At 36.1% G+C, this 19,169-nt stretch overlaps 1 non-coding gene across 1 annotated transcript; it reads left to right on the forward strand.

Annotated features, from left to right (window-relative positions):
* The first annotated feature begins 363 nt into the window (after positions 1-363).
* Positions 364-467, forward strand: LOC122156389. Its single transcript, XR_006167479.1, has one exon. It is a non-coding gene; the product is annotated as a U6 spliceosomal RNA (small nuclear RNA).
* Positions 468-19,169: the final 18,702 nt, after the last annotated feature.

The following is a 19,169-nucleotide window of genomic DNA, read 5'->3' on the forward strand; positions in this document are numbered from 1 at the left end:
AGACATAATCACTAAATGATAAGCTAATTCAGTGTTTTCTCTTGACACTTTTACAAATAAATTATATTTCAGAACAGATGTTATACACAGGTGCTGCACTTTCCCAAGAAGCCACTATTAACACTTAAAAAAATTCGTAGAAATTGGAACAGCTCATGGGTAAGATGAAAAAGAACACAAATTCAGATTACCTTGTACCCAGTACATCAACATGCCCTGTTCTGCCCTTCTGCCGGAAAAGAAACTAAAAACATTAAAATACCACTTACTACTGATGCTAAGTTTCTAACTCAGGTGATGATAGGGCTTCAGTCCCTCTGCCAGTGAGCATTTAGGAAAGACAGTAGAATTGGCCTCAAGTTTGGGCTCGTTCAGCAGCACATATACTAAAATTGGAATGATACAGAGAAAATTAACATGGTCTCTGCAAGGATGACACACAAATTTGAGAAGCGTTCCATATTTTTCCCAGGTATTTATACAAACTGGGGGAAGATTTCCTACAGAGATCTGCAGAGAAGTACTTGGGGGTCCTGGGGGACAAGAAGCTGGACAAGAGCCAGCACTGTGAACTTGCAGCCCAACTGTGGCCAACTGTGTTCTGGGCTGCATTAAAAAAGGGGTGGCCAGCAGAGAGAGGGAGGTGATTATCCCCGCCAGCTTGGCTCTTGTGAGGCGCCATCTGGAGTACTGTATCCAGGCCTGGGGCCTCCAGTACAGGAAAGATGTGAAGCTCGTGGAGTGGGTCCAGATGAGTGCCACTAAGATGATCAGAGGGCTGGAGCACCTCTCCTGTGGGGAAAGGTTGAGGGAACTGGGCTTGTTTAGCTTAGAGGAGAGAAGGCTTCGGGGAGACCTCATTGTAGCCTTCCAGTACTAGAAAGGAGCTTATAAACAAGAGGGGGAATGGTTGTTTATGAGGGTAGATAGTGATAGGACAAGGGGAAGTGGTCTTAAACTGAGACAGAGGAGGTTTAGATTGGACATTAGGAGGAGGTTTTTCACACAGAGGATGGTGATGCACTGGAACAGGTTGCCCAAGGAAGTTGTGGATGCCCCATCCCTGGAGGCATTCAAGGCCAGGCTGGATGTGGCTCTGGGCACCCTGGTATAGTGATTGGCAACCCTGCACGTAGCAGGGGGTTGAAACTAGATGATCATCGTGGTCTTTTTCAACCCAGGCTGTTCCATGATTCCATGATATGATTCCATGGTAATTTACACTGGGGGAGGTTTAGGTTGGATATCAGGAAGAACTTATTTACAGAAAGGGTTTTAAGCACTGGAATAGGCTCTCTGGGGAGGTGCTTGAGTCACCATCCCTAAATGTGTTTAAAAACCACTTGGATGGGGTGCTCAAGAACACGATATAATGGAGGGTTGTTAGAGTTAGGGTAGTATGGTTAGGTCATGGCTGGACTTGATGATCTTTAAGGTCTTTTCCGACCTGAGCAATTCCATGATTCTTTGATGGTTTTCTGAGAACTGATGTAGAAAAGCCCATGTGTACTTCTAGAGGATACAGTGGTTTCAGAAACTTCAGATACAGGAGAACTGCTACCAGTGCTACTTGTAAATGGTTCTCTGACTTGAGAATGAGTCAGAGAACTGACTGAGTGCCAATGATCACATACACTTGCAGCTAAAATTCTGTTGTCACCTCAAGAAACAGATAATTTTCAGATGGAATTGAATAAAGTTTTTGTAATCTTTAATAAGTAAAATAATCTACTATATTAAGGATGGTGTTTTATGACTAGAAATTTCACATTCATTGTTTATGCCTTGAATATTACTGTTATGGACATCATTTCTCATCTGTAGAATTACTTTCATCTGGAGGTTCAGGCATGCTTTTAAAGCAGCTCTGCAGCTGCCACAGCACCTGTGTGAGGTAGTAAGTCCTCACCTCATAAGGATTACAGTGCTTAGATGAACCCATCAGGGATCTCCAGATCACCTGGGGTAGCTTTGCACAGCAGTCTGGTGTTGCCACAGAAAAGACAGTTCTATATATAGCAAAAAGAATATGTAGGGAGGAAGAAGAAAATTTACTAAATTTTAAAATGGTAGCTGAATGGAGAGAGGAAAGTTCTGTGATTAAGTCCCTTTGCTGTAAGGTTATATTATGAGGACTTTAATTACATGATCCCTGTACTAATAACAATATAAACTGTGACTCGTTACTTACTATTTTTATTTCTCCAGATCTCAATACCATGATGTGGTTTCAGCATTGTCTCCAAGGGAAAATCTTCATGTGTGTGTTCTTACAGACTGCATTTCTTCACCATCTTGAACCGTACTAATGTTCTCCAGCTGAGCAAGAGCCAGGCTTCTCCTCTCCTATTTCTGAGTCATGTCAACTCCGCTAGCCTATGGTTGAGTTACTTCCTTTCCACTTCACATGCCAGACACAATTCAGCATTTGTCCACCTGGCATCACATCATAATTTCTGTTTCTGGCAGGCAGTCAAGTCATGCTGGTTCAGCTTTTCCACTTGGTCATTTGGCACTGCTTTTTAATAGAGAGAAAGAGTGCTCTTTTGTCCTGTCCTGCAGGCAGTGACCTCTGTGTGCATATGTTTTTCACAGTACATTGTGTCTCCAAAGCACCAGGCTCTGTAGCAATTCCTCATCTACACACAAACAAGATTTATTAACAATTTAGAGTAAGCATATCCCAACCCTTTACACCCTTACGAAAACACTCGCTGCTTATAATCTGTCTCTAACACAACCTCAGTGAAGACTGAGCCTGATCCTGTCCAATAAAAAGAGGCCCTCAAACAGTTCTGAAAACTTGAGGAGATATTTCAATACATAATACTGAATGATTGAAATAAATGTGTTGTAAATTCCGATTGATTAAAGCATTTTGGTTAAATTCATTTAAGACTGTAAATATTTTCCTTCTGGAAGAATTAGCAATCACAAAACTGGAAGATATCTGTTTCCTCTAAAAGCAGAGATCAGTGCAAACATATTTGAGGAGTGTGAGTTCCAGAGCTGTATAAGTCATTGTATGTCTCAGATGATAAGCTAATGAATATCATAACTTATTCCGATAGTAAGTTAATCACTACTGTCTTACACCGATGGTGCATTCAGCACTTGCAAACTCTTGTTCATCATACTTCTGTGAAAGAGTGCATTTCTTGTACAACTTCTGTTATGCACTGTGATCTTTGTACTTTTTCTGAAGACTATGATTCTTCTCTTTTTATTACCTGAAACTGGTGAATAGCTTATATGATAGCCTGTATGTGTTCTGTAGAAATTCATTCCTTGTCATTAGTTAGGACTTTGCTTTGTTTTGCTGGCAATGGGAGGAGGAGACTGTTGATGGATGTAGTTATTTTGATGGAGTGGTTGACAGTACACAAGGAAATGGAGTCAAGTTTCATCTACTGCCTACTGAAACAGAAATTATTACGATAATGTGTTAACATCCATTGCTATTAATTTGTATATTTAATCAATTGACCTTAGTTGGCAGGACTTGCACACACATATATGCACATAAACATGTACAAAGACACACACATACAATGTGTGTTGCAATTATGATTGCAATTCCAAACAGCATAAAAAACAGGACAGCATTTTGCAAGATCACCTTTAATCTCCAAAAACAATTCAGCCAACACAGGTTTTATTTTTCTAGCAATGAAAAACTCAAATAATTTTATTCCTAAGTCATTTTTAAGTGTAAGGAAGGAACTACTACTATTACTGGAAAACACAAATACTCTAAACTCCATTTAAGCCACGAGTGATATTACACAATAGACTGAACTCTGCACAAGTCTACCCTAAACCCTAAAAAAATACTAAAAGATGTTTCAAGCTCAGTGTATATTATTCTAATTACAGAGAGAAAAAAGGAAGGAAGATTCTCCACAGTTAAGGAGAGTGAACGGTGTATAAATGCATAATTCAAGGAGAAATGCAAATATTGTACATTTGTAAGTCCACCTAAAACAAACAAAAGGCTCGAATGCATTGAATAAAGCAATAAAATGGCAGGTAGCTACAAAATGAGATGATGATGAGTACATAACACTGCACTCATTTTACGTATTAACTTTCAGTGTGAAATGTAGCAAGCAATGCTGAAATACACTGCCTACTGATCTGATATGAAGTAGGTCACCCTAGACTGTGCGACTGAGAACTAAATAATCTGCCAAGGGAAAGTTTAAGAAATTCTTAATTTTTTTCTTGACTAGCTAAAATTTATTTTACTTCAATTTACTTGTACATCTGTAATAAAATTCTGGAAACTGAAAAAGGGAGGAAAAGACAAGAGGAAATAATTATGAAGTCTCACAGACTCACTAATTGTACTTTGTAGCCAATTCCTGACTTTCATAGAAAGAACTCTGAAAATGCTTAACTGAAGATCATAGCTTCATTACAGCTTTGTAAAATTCAATTAAGCAACAAGAAATCTGATCTTAATTTGCAATCCGGAAGTAAAGTTTGTTTACTTGTGAAGACTTTTGTACTATTTGTATAACAAAATATCTACTTTTTTTGTCCCCAGCAAGCCTGGAAATGCATATTAAAAATAGGATACGAAAGTTCTTTTTATTAGCACTCAATGCCTACAAGAATTTTAAGTGCCACAATTTGCAAAGATAAATGTGACCTTTTTTCAGGTTTATGTAATTAGTTTTATCGATCAAGCATTTTTTGTGCCTCTAAACAGAATCTCTATAGTACATTCTTCAGAGATTTCTATTTGAGTATAGGTCTGATGTTTCATGTTGTACAGCATGTGCACAGTACTTTTATACATTTTCTTTTACTTCAAGCCAGCAGTGTTGGATCTGAGATCTAAGGTAACCAGTCTGGAAGGAATACTTCGGCACAAGTGCTAGTCTCATCTGTTTCTGAAACTGCTTAGCTGATGTACGTCTCCCCCCTATGATAGAAAGTACCTCTTGCTTTCTTAGCCCACTCCATGTTTGATGTATGTACTTTTCCTTACCCAACCAGCTCCTATTTCCTTTCTTTCTTCTCTTCCTTCGATTCTCTCATTCCCACGTAATTTATCCAGTTAATAATAAAAAAAAAAAAAAGTTGGAGTTTGGAAATGAAACTAGGAAGGACAAAGATTATCTGCTTCACAGCCAAGATGAAATCTTATTCATTTTACTGTTTCAAGTTAATCTATCAAAATACATATTTACCATCAGTTAATTCTAATGAACATAATTCCTTTCCTTAATCAGAAGTCAGCTGGAATGAAAAATGATGGCATTGTGGAGTCTGGTGTTGGTTGCCAATGGAATAATGGGTAAAATGCACAAAGTAAAAAGCAATTCAGAATGTAGCTTCTGTTGTCCCCATTGAAAACTTCTGTTTTCTGCTTTCGGAAAACAGGCACACATTCACACCTACTAGATGATCTTCAAGTCCTGAAGGATGACAGCTTCCCAGCAAATCCAGTAGTCTTACTCTATATAGTTGTGAAAAATCATGCTTTCATACTTTCACTCTCAGCCTTTTTTTCTTCTTTTTTCAGTGTATCAATAAGGGAAAAGACAGTAATTTAAATATACTTTGAAAGAACAAAGCGAACTTTCAGGAGCCAGAAGTTCTTCAAGTTTTCTTTTCCCCATAGAGAAAATAGAAATAGAGGAATGCAGAGATCTGAAAGCTACCATCAGAAATATAAGGAAAAAAAGAGGATGGTAAATGAACATCAAGTTCAATCATTCTTTTTTTTTCTGCACTTAAACATGAATAAGTCTAATATGGTTTAGATAACAACCATTTAAATGATACAATGCAGAGAGGATAGCTATCCACAGTTACCACTTTTTCATTAATAAATGTAATTGATTTCATCTTGAGAAAATGGCACTGTACAGAGGAGGTTCTGCAAAAGCAGTTGCCTCTTGGGAGAGGGCTTCACATCCTTTTTCTTCCCTGCCTCTTTTCTCACTTCTCCTTTTTGTCATTGCCTCATTGTTGCTTGCAGCTGACTCCCTGTCAAAGATGAAAGACTTTTCAAGGTTTTCTCCCCAATCCTTTGGAACTTCCTAAAGAATTTGTAAGGGCTGTTTTAATAACTGCATACTTCAGACAAACATTGTTTCCACACAGTATATCTAGGGAATAGGGCAATGCTTTGTGAATAAACCTATGGTCATATACCTTGTAATGTGCCTGAAAAGTACCATATTAACAGGCACACTGGGTGGAAGACAAAATTCTCTTTCAGTTCAGCTGATGGTGACTATGGTATTATCTGTTCAGATTTTTTAGCTTTAATTTTTTTCTTAATCTCTATTTTTGTAAGGTATATTTTCCTTTTGCAGATTTTGCTTTGGTATCTTCTGAAGTCATAGTCTTGACCATCCCATTGCTCACAGGAACATGCTGTCCATGCTCACAAGTTAGACACAGTGTTAGTATACAGTGGCAGATTTGATAACCTCTCAGCACCAGTATAGTGAGGGGTAGTGCACTCTCCTTCCATCCTTTGGGTTTTTACTATTGTCTCGCTCCAATTTATAGGAGGGATGTGAGGTTCTTTTAATATATGTATATGCAGCGTGAGATTAAGAAGCAACAGTTCAAATGTTGGTCCAACCAGTTTATTATAAATCCTAATCAGGGAGACAGGAAAGGGAAGGAGAGCAATAGAAAAGATGTGAAAGAAGCAAGAATTGCGTGAAGCAGGGATAGTCACCACCAGGATCCAGCAGCATCCCATTGCACAGCGTTTCAAAGGTCCGAGGCAAAAGCAGCAGGGGGGAGAGCAGCAGCAGCATGGCTGGCCTTGGGCAGCAAGCAGGTACCAGGAAGAAGTAGCAGAGCCAGTCTGGGAGGAAGCAGCAGGACTCAGGTAGCAGGCCTGGGAGAGTCCATCAGCATGCAGGAATTCCGCAGTGAGGAATCTGATGGCAGACACCTTCATTCTTCAGCATGCAGGTAGAGCACAGAGCAAGTCCAGGAGGGAGAGAAGCAGGTCGTGAGGCTTCTCATGTCAGAAACTTCTTCTTCTTCATGAGGAATCTGTTGCCAGAAAACCTCAACCTCATGATTGTAGCTCCCCTTTTTATCCTTCTTCTTCTGCCAGCATGGCATTCCTGGGCATTTGGCTAAGAGTCATGCGCAGCACTTCCTGAGATGGCCATCTTCCTCGAGATAAGCCCACACAAAAGACTGCTTCCTGGCCATTAATCTGCAGGTTACCTCTCTCTCGTTGTCCCTGACCTTGTCCATCTGTGTCCCTCCGACAAAGGATTTCTCAACCCTTGCCCAGGACTTGCTTGGACTTGTTCATCTGTGTCCCCAACAAGATTTGAGACAATTGTGTAAAAGAATAATCTCTTACAACTATGCAGGGATACTTTAGGAATAAGATTCCTTTAATACACTTCAAGGACAATTTCAAGATGAGTCTTGACCATACCTACAGGTCTGTCTCCTTGGGGAAGTGCTAGGCATTTAATAAGCACTGTTCACCTCTTCACACCTTCAAATTTGAAATGAATTGTATCACAGAAGAGAATACTTTTCTACATGAGTTCCACTATGAAATCACAGAAACATTGCCATTTTGTGCTTAGTGTAAAGTTAGATTTCATGTTTTTTCAAACTTTTAGAATTGGAAAACTGAAATGAGAACTTTCTGAGATTTTGGTAGACAAATTAAGTCCAAAATGGTTTTTTTTGTGTTTTTTGTTTGTTTGTTTGCTTGCTTTGTTTATTTGTTTCCTTTAATTCCCTTAATTTACTTAATATCCCTTAATAGATATTTCAGATATCCATGCCTTCTTAAAGTGAAAAATGCTAAGATATTAATCATAACGAAGCATTTATATACTTAAATACAGCTGCTGAGTACAAGAGCTACAACATCCAAGCTTCTCTGTGAACCAGTAGCACATAATTGAAAGACTAGAATCTATATGAAACCTTTTGCATATTTCTCTCTGTGTTTTTTTTTTTGTTTGTTTGTTCTATTTTGTTTTTTTGTACACCTCTTAGAATATATGAACAATGTCACACCTGATAGAAAACATGCCAACTGATAGGTTGCTGCAAGGCTATACTATTCCTGTATATGGGCTCACACACATACAGAGAATCCATAATATTGCATATATATTACAGCTGAGTTAATACTGCTGCATGTCATCCAAATTGAACATATGTATTTTTTTAATTGGTGATATATAACCACTGATTGAGGAGTGAGTTATATGTACCACTAGATGCATTATATATTCAGATTGCTTGAGCAATGTAATGTGCTTGTATAATATACATTGTCATTGTTGGACAAAAGAAAATGCATCACAGAAAAGGGATTTACAAGCAGAAGTAAAGATAGTCTCCATGACTGGAACCAGAGATACCAGTGAAGTTTCTTTATCTTGAAAACACAAAGAGAAAATAATGATCAAGCTGTTCTTGTGTGCACTAAACAAAGATCCAAGCACTGTGTCTCTACTGTGGTGTTTATCTGAAATTCAGATATATTATAATGGTACTCCCTTAAAACAAAAATCAAATAGTGGTCTTCAACTAATCTCCCATTCTTGGTGAGAAGTAATATAGTACAGCAGCAGTGTTTCACCACTGGGCTATTTTCTTCACATGCGTGCATTTGGACAGTTTCACAGTGCTTCAGTAAGAGATATAAGAGCCTGCTCATACTGTTATAACTACTACATCATTTAATTGAGCTGGTTCCAAGAACTGAGATGGAACACAACAAAATGCTGATTTCATCCAAACAGTCTGGACAAATTAATAAAAACTCTGAAATGGATTTGAGTGAGCATCTGCCAAAAAAAAGGCAGCCTACTGGCAAGCAGCTGCCATGGCTCATATACCCCACATATAGACAATTCTGCGAATATATAAATTGTTCAGGATATAAATTTGGGGCATTGTCTTTTGCCTTCTTCATGGAGAAATGATGATAATCGCTTCCCAAGCAAATTCCTAGTTTTAAATTATTATTTATTTATTTATTTATTTATTTTTCAAAAGAGAAGAGTGGCTTTGTTTCTTTCTTTTCTGGAAACAGATATTCCATATTTGTCTGGACAGACAATTAAGAGTACATACACAGCGAACAGAATATGTGCTACCCTTTCATGGTCACAAATAGTTAACAGGAACCTTTGTAGTTTATGCTAATATTGTGAATAATGCAGTAAGGAGGGAAAAGAAACTTGATTTAAATTCTTCTTTACTTTGATCTCATCACTGTCCAAATATGACATCTAAATGAAATGAAAATTCAATAGTAAGAAAAACAAAACTAAAGAGAAACTCTGGGGTCTGATTAGGAACTATGAGGTGCAAAAGGATTTGGCAAATAAAACAAAACTCTGATGTTGATTTGGTATGGATTTGGCCAATTTTTTCCTCTATTGATTGGACGTATAATGAAAACTCACATTCTTAAGCAGAGCACAAAGAGTGATAGTGCACAGAGTCCTAGTTGATAGTGCACAGAGAATATCTTGCAAGCATTCCCTTAATACATTTGAGCAAACTGACTGTAATTTTTCATATAGTTTCAAATATTCAAACTGACTCAAAATTTCTTTGTAGTTCCTTCATAATGAAATAATTCTTTTTCACTCTGTACCAGCTATATACCCTGTGTCAGAAATAGTGTAGTTCATGGGACTAAGGAAGTGGTCATCCCACCTGTACTTACTGCAGCTGTAAGGCTGCAGCTTGAATAACATGTTAAGTTTTGTGCCCCTCAGTACAAGAAAGATATTGAGGCCTTGGAGCATGTTCAAGAAGGGCAATGAAGCTTTGAAGGGTCTAGCCTCTTCTCCGAGGTAACAGCAATAGGACTAGAGGGGATGGCCTCAAGTTGAACCAGAAGAGGTTCAGATTGGATATTACTGGAAAAATTTGTTCCCACAAGAAGTTGTGATGCATTGCAACAGGCAACCTGTTGCACTGTGAGACAGTAGTCAGCATCCCTGGAGTTTTCAAGAACCATGGAGATGCGGCACTGAGGGACATGGTTAGTGAGCATGTTGTGATGAGCTGACAATTGGACTAGATGATCTTAGAGGTCTTCTCCAACCTCAATGATTCTATGGTTCTATGTACAAAATTATTAGTACCTATGAGGAAATTGCTTTGACTGTGACCTAACCGAAACAATTTCAGAAAACTAAGATGGTTGAACTGTTGGTTCCTTAAGCTGTGATGCCCCCAGTGCTGTTTTAGTGACTTGACTCTCCTTTTGTTAGAGAAGTTGCCAGCACTTGGAACACAGAACTCTGAAATCTAGGTGAGTTGAGAAGTAAAGGTGAGAAAAAAGATCGATTTATATCTTGGCAGAAATGTTGTGGCTTACTGAGTCTTATGAAGTGATTCCTTTTTACGGGCAAAAATAACTTTAAAGGCACCAAATTAAGAAGACACACTATGAACAAACTGTGTTTTATAGAACAATTCTTAGAAATTCCTGTTAAATATGCAAATGGATAAATATATCATCCCCTTGTTTTTATGAATCAAAATTCCCCTTCTCAACTGTATTTATCAGCATTTGTATTGATTCAAAAAAATTTCCATGACCCTTGATTGGGATTTTCCTAAATAAAATGTATTTGTTATTTTTAGTACAGCTGATGTCACCACAACAGAGATGTAATGCACACTAAATACTTTGTGTTCAGATTGCACCTGAGCTAAACCATCAGTCCATACTGGATAATTCAGCTGTACATCTTTCACTGCTCAGAATGCAGCAGAGGAATAGAAAAAAATATCTTTGCACGTTTACCATCAGCCTTCAGGGAATCATTCTTTAAAGTGGAAATTAAAACTAGGCTTCTATGAAATGATTTTTACTGTCTCGTGGCATGTCACTTGGTTATCCAAACAATGCAGAAAACAGTGACATATCATTCAGAATATGTTGAAATAACATTAAAAACAAAAGCTAGTAATACTACATAGCATCTGTAGATTGAAGAAGGTTTCTGTCTAAATAATGACTTCAGAGCTGCTGGAGCTGAACTTAGTGAAGTAACTACAGAAAAAATCAACTGCTTATCAATAGATTGTCAAAGTAATACTATGGTTACAAGGGATAGAAAGGATATTTTATTCTTGAATATTGATTTTTGTATTATGAATGCCATATTTTCACAGTTAAAAAGATGGTTTAGACTGAAGAAGGTTAGAAGAGACTTTAAATAATCATTAGTCAGAGCTGAGTTCACATTGATTTCCTAATCTTTGCTGACAGAAACTTTCCGCTATAGACAACAGTACAAACTCATGGTAAGAACGTGACAACTTGCATGGAATTCAGAGAAATTAATTTCTGTAAAATGCATCTCTATGCTGTTTTGTGTGGGGTTGTTTGTTTGTATGTTTGTTTGTTTGTTGTTTGTTTGTTTGTTTTCATTCTGTTGTTTTATCAGGTTACCTGTCTGCTGATAAACTTGTGGTGGTTAGAACAAAAGTATTTCTGAACATTTAAGTCTGTTCCTGGGATCAGAATCCCCCTCTGCAGTTTGTAATACCCCTGCCTCATTTTGACTGTTAAGTTTAGAATGAAAGTTTGATTGCATCCACTGATCAGAAATGTCTGTGCTATCATCACAGGAATACTTACTGGTATTTTTCAAAGTAAATTCTCCTTCACCAAAGAGTCAGAAGAGAATTGTTTCTCTGTTCAACTGCAAAGCACCCCGTCAGTAGAAAAGCAGAAGCACATTAAGTTGTTGAATTCTTGTGGAAAAGAAATGACTTGTAATACTGTGTGATCAAGAGCATCTATATGTATTTCAAAACGAGAGGAGATGGTATAACTTATTGCTTTTCTCAGAGGTTCTCCTTCTTATGTCCTCTGGGATTTCCTAAATACTTTGCTATCATAAAGTCTTCTGTTTCTCTTTGATTTCTTCTGCCTCTCCACTCAAAATATGCACCCAAATCCTATGAAATAATTTAAAACTAACAATTATGCAATGTCCAATGTAAGCTCATCCAAAAATTGTCACATTCAAACACTCATATGTCTGAAGATTAATTACATTTATTCTTGTGTGATTTTGTTGTATCTTTAATTGAGTACTTCCTGCTTGTGCCTTATGTAGACCGACTGCCAAGGGCAGACATAAGCACAGTTGGAGAAGTTACACAAAAAAATAGCAGAAAAAAGCTTCATGTTGGTTTAAAAGCTTTTGGATCACTCATTTCCTGGAATGTTCCCAAGTGCCTGTTGGGTACAAGGTGAAATACGTTTTTTTTAGAAAAAAAGATTGTCAGTCTACTCAGTGTTAGGGAATAACACTCTTAGTTTGCTCTGAAAGCAAATGCACTGGTAAACTAATTACTCTTCCCAAGCCTCTTGGCACCTTACAGGAAATAATGCCCTATGTCATCCCTTGTTTTAGAACACTTACTGTTTTACTAAAAGGAATATTTTCTTTGTTTGGGCTAAATATTATCTCAAATTCAAATCTAGATATAGTTTTGGAAAACTTACAAAGCATCTGTAACACAGTGACATTTGTTAGCACCTGAAATAATTAAAGAAAAAAAGAAAGTAAAAATGTTGCAAAAGGGATGAATTTTCCATTTGCCTATCAACATTCTATTGTTATTCATTCCAAAAAACATATCTAGAATATACTCTTATAAGGTTATTAGTGAAAGAAATAAACTGTGGGCAAGGTAGTAAAATGTCAGTTAACACTTTCTGTTTCTGTAAGATCTGACATCAGTAAGCACACTTAAGCTATTATAGCAGAACTACCAAGAGATAAAACTTCACTATCAATTTGTTATCACTTTTCTGTTTTTATAATATTATCATGTTAACCTCTGTTTAATTTGGCAAAACATGGTGAATACCTGTTCTTAAGTGAATCACAGATAGGATACCTCCAGAGAACTATTCCCCACATAGATCCTCTTAAAATTTAGGCTATTTATTTAATCATTTATATATAATCTGTAATACTTTTGGTTGTCTTTCTTCTTGCTGTTAGTAAAAAAAAAGAGAATGGCTTTCCAAAAATCTCAGTCTCAGAAATCTTTTATCAAAGTATCTTCATTACAATCTCAGCATATTTTAATTCATCAAACTAACATATTGCATGACTTAGTGGCACAGAACAAATAATAATTTAAAAAAAAAGCAGTTTCTTTCTGTGTCAAAGTCAAAAATCCAATATCAATTTAGATTAATTTATCCATTATTAATATAAGCCACCTTCAAATAGGTTCATTACATAATCTTTGCTAACTGATCACCAGTATTTATGTCATGGAAAATTTGTGCATTTATTTTTGGCTTCCTACCTTTCAATAAGGTTTTCCTACACAGAGGCAGTACACTTAACTGTTTTGTTCTCCTACTAGTTTCTTTTGATGCTTACTTATTTGACATCAGTTATGTCCACTGGCATCACTGACATCACTGATCACTCTATAATAACCAAGTAGCTTTTCGTCGCTATTAAAAAAAACAAATGCAAAAAAAATCAACACTTCCTCTGCTCCCATATTTAGTAATACCAGGGTTTTTTTTTTTCAAATACATTCAGTAGAAAATTAATTTAACGATGCCTAAATATTTAGTGAGTTTCACAAGGGCAGGTGAGAATGGTGTGAAAGCAAGAGGTCACTTAAGACAGAACTTCTCTAATTCAAGTCAGTTTTATAAAGAAACTAGGGAAAACTTCAGTAGCCTACTTCAGGTAAAGATCTAATTGAGTTTTCCAGATTTAGTAGATATAACAAGGCATTACTAGTATAGAATTAATATTTAACTTATATCACCCACTGGGGTAGCTTTTAATTTGATCGCTAATTCTAATTGCACAAGACAGTAGCTGTAAGGCTAAAACAAATAGGAGAGAAGGAAAGGTGGAGTTTTGTATTAGGAAAAGCAAAATTGAACCATTAATACATTTATATTGGAATAGAGAAAGTGAAAAATATTTTTTAAGTCCTGAGCCTGTTTCTAATCACTCACCAATACCGTGACAGCAGAATTTCTCTGGTTATCTCTGATCTAAATAACACTGATGAAACTAGAGTACAGTACATTTAAGAACCTTTAAGAGTAAGTGGTACTTTAAAAAGTGAACTTTTTATAAAAATAGCAGTGAGTTCTTCCAGATTTATGTTTCACCTGCATTACAGTACATCATCATTCTGTGAGCACACAGAATATTTCTTTAAGCACTTAAGAAATGTGTAGTCTCCTCATAAACAACTTAGAGAGATTACTGAGAGAAAAAAATGTAACTGCTCATAGAATTGGTTTATTCAGCAGGTTTTTTATTCAAAATTATGATACTTGTACAAAGTTATTTCAGTTTATTGTTGATATTGCAATTTTGCAACTTGGAGATACATGAATTGTTGCTTTTTTTAAAATGATTTGCTTTTTATTCATCCAAATTTGAAATCTTGAGTCAGAGATGACAAAATATAAGTGCAGGACATCTTGAAAATATTCACTTTTAGAAAATAAAATTTAAAAGGTTATTCTCCATTTCCAGCACTTGGATAAATAGCCTGACACAGAAAACAAACACAGAAACCTGAAAACCTGTCTCCATGGTAGGTTCAGAGCCTGCTAGGTCCAGGGATAGCCAATGCTCCAATAAACCCATGAAATTAAACTTCTCTAGCCTTTCCAAGCTACCGTTCTTTTGGGAGATGGTGTTTTCTGTGTCCAGTATAAGATTTTTCTTTACTTCATTGTATGAAAATTCAGTGGCTGAAGACAAATACGTACAGTCATCTGCAACGTCACTCATTTGAAAAAATCTAAAACTCCTTAAGTTACTTTTAAACCTTTTCAACAAAGAAACGGAGGCATGTTTCCAAGGAAGATTCTGTTCCCAAGTGAATCTGCTTGGGAGGTATATTTTTTGTTCCATCTTTTCTCCCAGGATAGAATCTGTACACATAAGGCAAGTTTGAAAGCCAAGACACAAATCAGTAATTTAATTTCATTTTTATGAAATTCTAAGTGTTTTAGTTTTTTGTTTGTTTTGTTTATTTTAATTTGATCCATATGTCTAACATCTGGTTAAATTCCCCGTTTTTTTTCTGAATTACTGAAAGAGTCATTTTGGATTCAAACTATAAATAAGAATGAACTTTAGTATGAAAAAAGGAAAATGAGGAAACTTTTAAGAAGCAATTGAAAGGTGAAAACAGATCACCGTTGTTTAAAAACTGCTCACAGTGAATAGTCATTTGGCTTGTAATTTCAACAGAATTCACATTCAGCCTACAATCCATTCATTCTAAAAGTACTAGGAATCAAAAATCTCGAGCAACAGGATGGAAAACTAGCAATAATCCCAGAGACAACATTTTGCTCCTCTGATGAAGATGAGGAAACTCATACAGCTCTGACTTTCTTGCTTCAGAGAGGTATAATCATACAAGTAGACGTGGATACCACCCATTGGCTCTTACATATGTCTGCTAAGCATCACCTATATTAGTGCAAATATGCGATATTAAGACGTTTCTTATGTGAACAATGATCCTGTATTTCAGTTACTTCTTTACATTCAACATTCAGTAGTTAAAATTGTATTGAAATTCACATTCTCCAATGACCATTAATTCTTCAGCTGGTAGAATAATAACAAACCAGAATAGGCACCTGCTTCCTCAGGTGATTTTCTGAAGTTTATAGAAGTTTATTTTTTCACTTGTGTATGAAATCATGAACTTATGCTATTTCTACCAGACCAAGATAATTTCAGTGTACAAAAGTAGGTTAATTAAAATACACTCATTTATGTCTGCATTACCTTTGCTTCATTCACTGAAAACTGTTCTACACAACAGATGGGCAAATGTCTATAGGTCGTAAACCTAATGGTATTCTAGTAAAATTCAACATAAGGTTCTTAGTTCTTGAAGCATAAAGCAACTTCATACAAATGAAAGTACACAATAAAAATTCCTTAGCTATTTCATAGCTTCATATTTCACATCTAAAACAATAGTTCAAGACCTTTGGATTTCCTTTCTTAGAAGTCTAAGTCAATATTTTGGGAAATACTGGACTTTTGCTTCCATGCTTAACTCTCCTACATTGATTTCTTCAGTACTTTTAGTACAACTGAAGCAGAAACAAACTGGATATGCTGGCCTTTTCCTTTGTAGAATTGAGCTGACACAACAAATGCAGGTCAATCTATTACAGAAATAAGAAATTTGTATGGCATTAGACAAGTTTCTAGTTACTTTACTCATTTATATTCTTTGTTAAAAATAAAATAAACCACTAACTTCATGAAATTGGAATATCCTGGAGGTGGTACAGGATAGAATGAAATTCAAGATCATGACTTGACATTTACAAAATACATGTTTCTAAATCACAGAAATACTTCACTGAGTTTACAGAGAATTGCATGCAGTCACTGAGACACAAGCACAGTGAGCAGCATGGCCTTAATTGTTGCCCAGAGAAGTAGTGGATGCCCCATCCTTGAAGGCCGGTTTGGATGGAGCCCTGGTAACCAGATCTAAGGATGACAATCATGCCCATGACAGGGGGAGTGGAATTAGTGATCTTTAAAGTCCTTTGCAACCCAAGACATTCTATGATTCTATGTTTCTATGACTGTTAATTTTTACCATTTAAAGGATAAAAGAATTGTTAGCATGATGGAAACAAGAAGAATCCATTCTATAATGACCAGTGGAAAGGGGGGGAACTTTAAACATCTTAAGCAAAGACAAGCTGTTGGTGTTAATGATACCCGAAACTGTGAGTATGTCCTGTATGTTCCTAATTATTTTTCCCTCAAAACAACACTCGGTCTCAACTTATCAATTACTTTATTAAAATCAAATCTAGGGGTCAAAATTACCTTCAGGAAACTTGTTATCCAAGAAAACTATGCCAGTGAAATAATGGCAATGTAATAAAAAATTCAATTATAATAAGTGGTGTTCAATTATTTATTCTATAAAGAATTATTAGCAGTAGTCAGTGTTGAGGTTCTAAATATAGATGATAATTTTTCATATATTGAAAAATAAACAACAGGAGAACTCCACAGTGAGCCCTCCAATCATGTGATAGGCTCATTGATTCAGGCATGAAGATATGTCTTCCATAGAATTAGTTATTTTTTTTTCTTCTAACTGCTGTTATTTAATGCCTTTGCATAATTAATCAAATTTTGTTTACTTCACTTGCTCCAGATTTTCATGTACATCAAGCCTGAAGGAATGTACAGAGAGGAATAGCAGCAGAGACTGCAGAATAGGCAGATCAGGTAACATGGAGAATGACAAAAAGACCAGTAAAGCAATGCTGAAACAGTGCTCTGATAATGATGACTGTGTCAAACCAAAACTGAAGTTATGACATACAGGGTAATCCAATGCCTTTAGGGAAAAAAAAAAAAAAAAAAAAAAGATGACATATGAAGATAAATCAGCTAAGGTGACTTAAGAGAGATGTAGAAAACTGATTTTATATATGTACATTTTGTCATTCAAAATTCTTTTGTTTCTTTTCAGATAAGCCAGTTGGACGGGCTTCTGTTGTCATTTATTTTGGGACTTGGGGGTTGTTTGCATCTTTTTTTTTTTAACCTCAAGATCATCCAAAGACATCAAAAAATTAGAAATGCAAGTTGGGAAGGAATAAATAGAAGTAGGCAATGTGGACTTGGGAAACTAATTTCACTTTATGGAAGGATGCTGTTAAATTCTGAGCCTGAGATATTGTCGTAATGGTTTTGTTTTTTGTTTTGCTTTGTTTTGCTTTTCATGGTGAAACATTTCTGAAATTGAAAGCAGTGAGTCTGCACAATTTAGATACATCACTAGAAGAAATCTTTTGAAGTATTAAAGAGAATGGAAGACTGACACGTGACTGGAGAACTGAGAATATTATAGAAATTGGCTACATTTGCATATGAAATATCATTTTTCCAAGACAATTGTAAAAAAGATTATCAAAGCTTTTTCCTCACTCACGTTCACATATCATCAAGATGATAAATATAAGAATGCATTACCTCACTGAAAACAAAAATCTCACCAAAAAATGTGTCAAATATAGCATTCAATCATCAAATGAAAAATAAGTAAAAAATCTACCAGTTACGTTAAAGTATCAGAGACAGGAAAATATTCTTATAGGCTATCAGGAAACTTTATCTAACAGCAAGATACTGAAAATGAATATGCCTCACAACAAACCTCATGAGGTAGGCAAATTAAACCAAAGAATGGTGCTGAATCAAAATGGCTGTACACCCCTACCAAGAGAAATTTTAGATGGAAAACACAGTACTTCTTATATTAGGAATGTACATTCCAGCATTTAAGAACAAAAATTTAAAAGAGCTATTTCTACATTGAAAACACTGGTAATAGGGGATAAATTGTTTTCTAGACAGATTTTAGAAAAGTGATTTTCTTGTACATAATGAAAGAGAGACTGCTGCTGGTGGCATTTTAAGTAGTTTTTTACATAAAGTAGCAGCTATGTAGATAATAGTGTAATAGTGATATGAAATGATCAATTTCAAATGCCTGGATCTGTTATACTCAGTATAAATACTAAGAAAGTGAATATCAGTGCCAGAGCCTTTAAGAAACTTATAATTGTTATTAGGTGTAGACCATGGGTGTTCAACATTTTTGCTTTCCTTGGGCCTCACTGAGTGAAGAGAAATTGTTTTGGGCTACACATAAAATATATGTAGGTAGCTCTGACAGTAATGTCTCCTGTTTATTTCCATGGAAACTACAACAGAGACAAAGAGCACAAAAGCACTGTTTGATATTGCAAATTCTCAACTACAAAAACACTGTTTTTCAACACAATAACCACCACTAGCTGTATTTTCACCAGCAGTGAAGATGCCACTTATAAAAAATCTGCACTAGCAGAGGTGACCTACTGTCTCACAGCTATTGTGACAGAGTTGTTGCTTAAACGCACCACCCGCCTCCTCACTGTGTTCACATCCTCTGTTTTGTCTCTGGAAACATTCAGCAAGCATCAATGAATGCCCAGGTCTGGGGTTCCCAATACAAGAAAGACAGGGAGCTGATAGAGTCCAGAGGAGGACCACAAAGATGATAAGAGAGCTGGAGCACCTCCCGTATGAAGACAGGCTGAGGGAGCTGGGCTTGTT

This window comes from Centrocercus urophasianus, unplaced genomic scaffold, assembly GCF_019232065.1.
Source record: "Centrocercus urophasianus isolate 14NV4802_14NV808 unplaced genomic scaffold, USGS_Curo_1.0 seq_12, whole genome shotgun sequence".
NCBI classification, from domain to species: domain Eukaryota; kingdom Metazoa; phylum Chordata; class Aves; order Galliformes; family Phasianidae; genus Centrocercus; species Centrocercus urophasianus.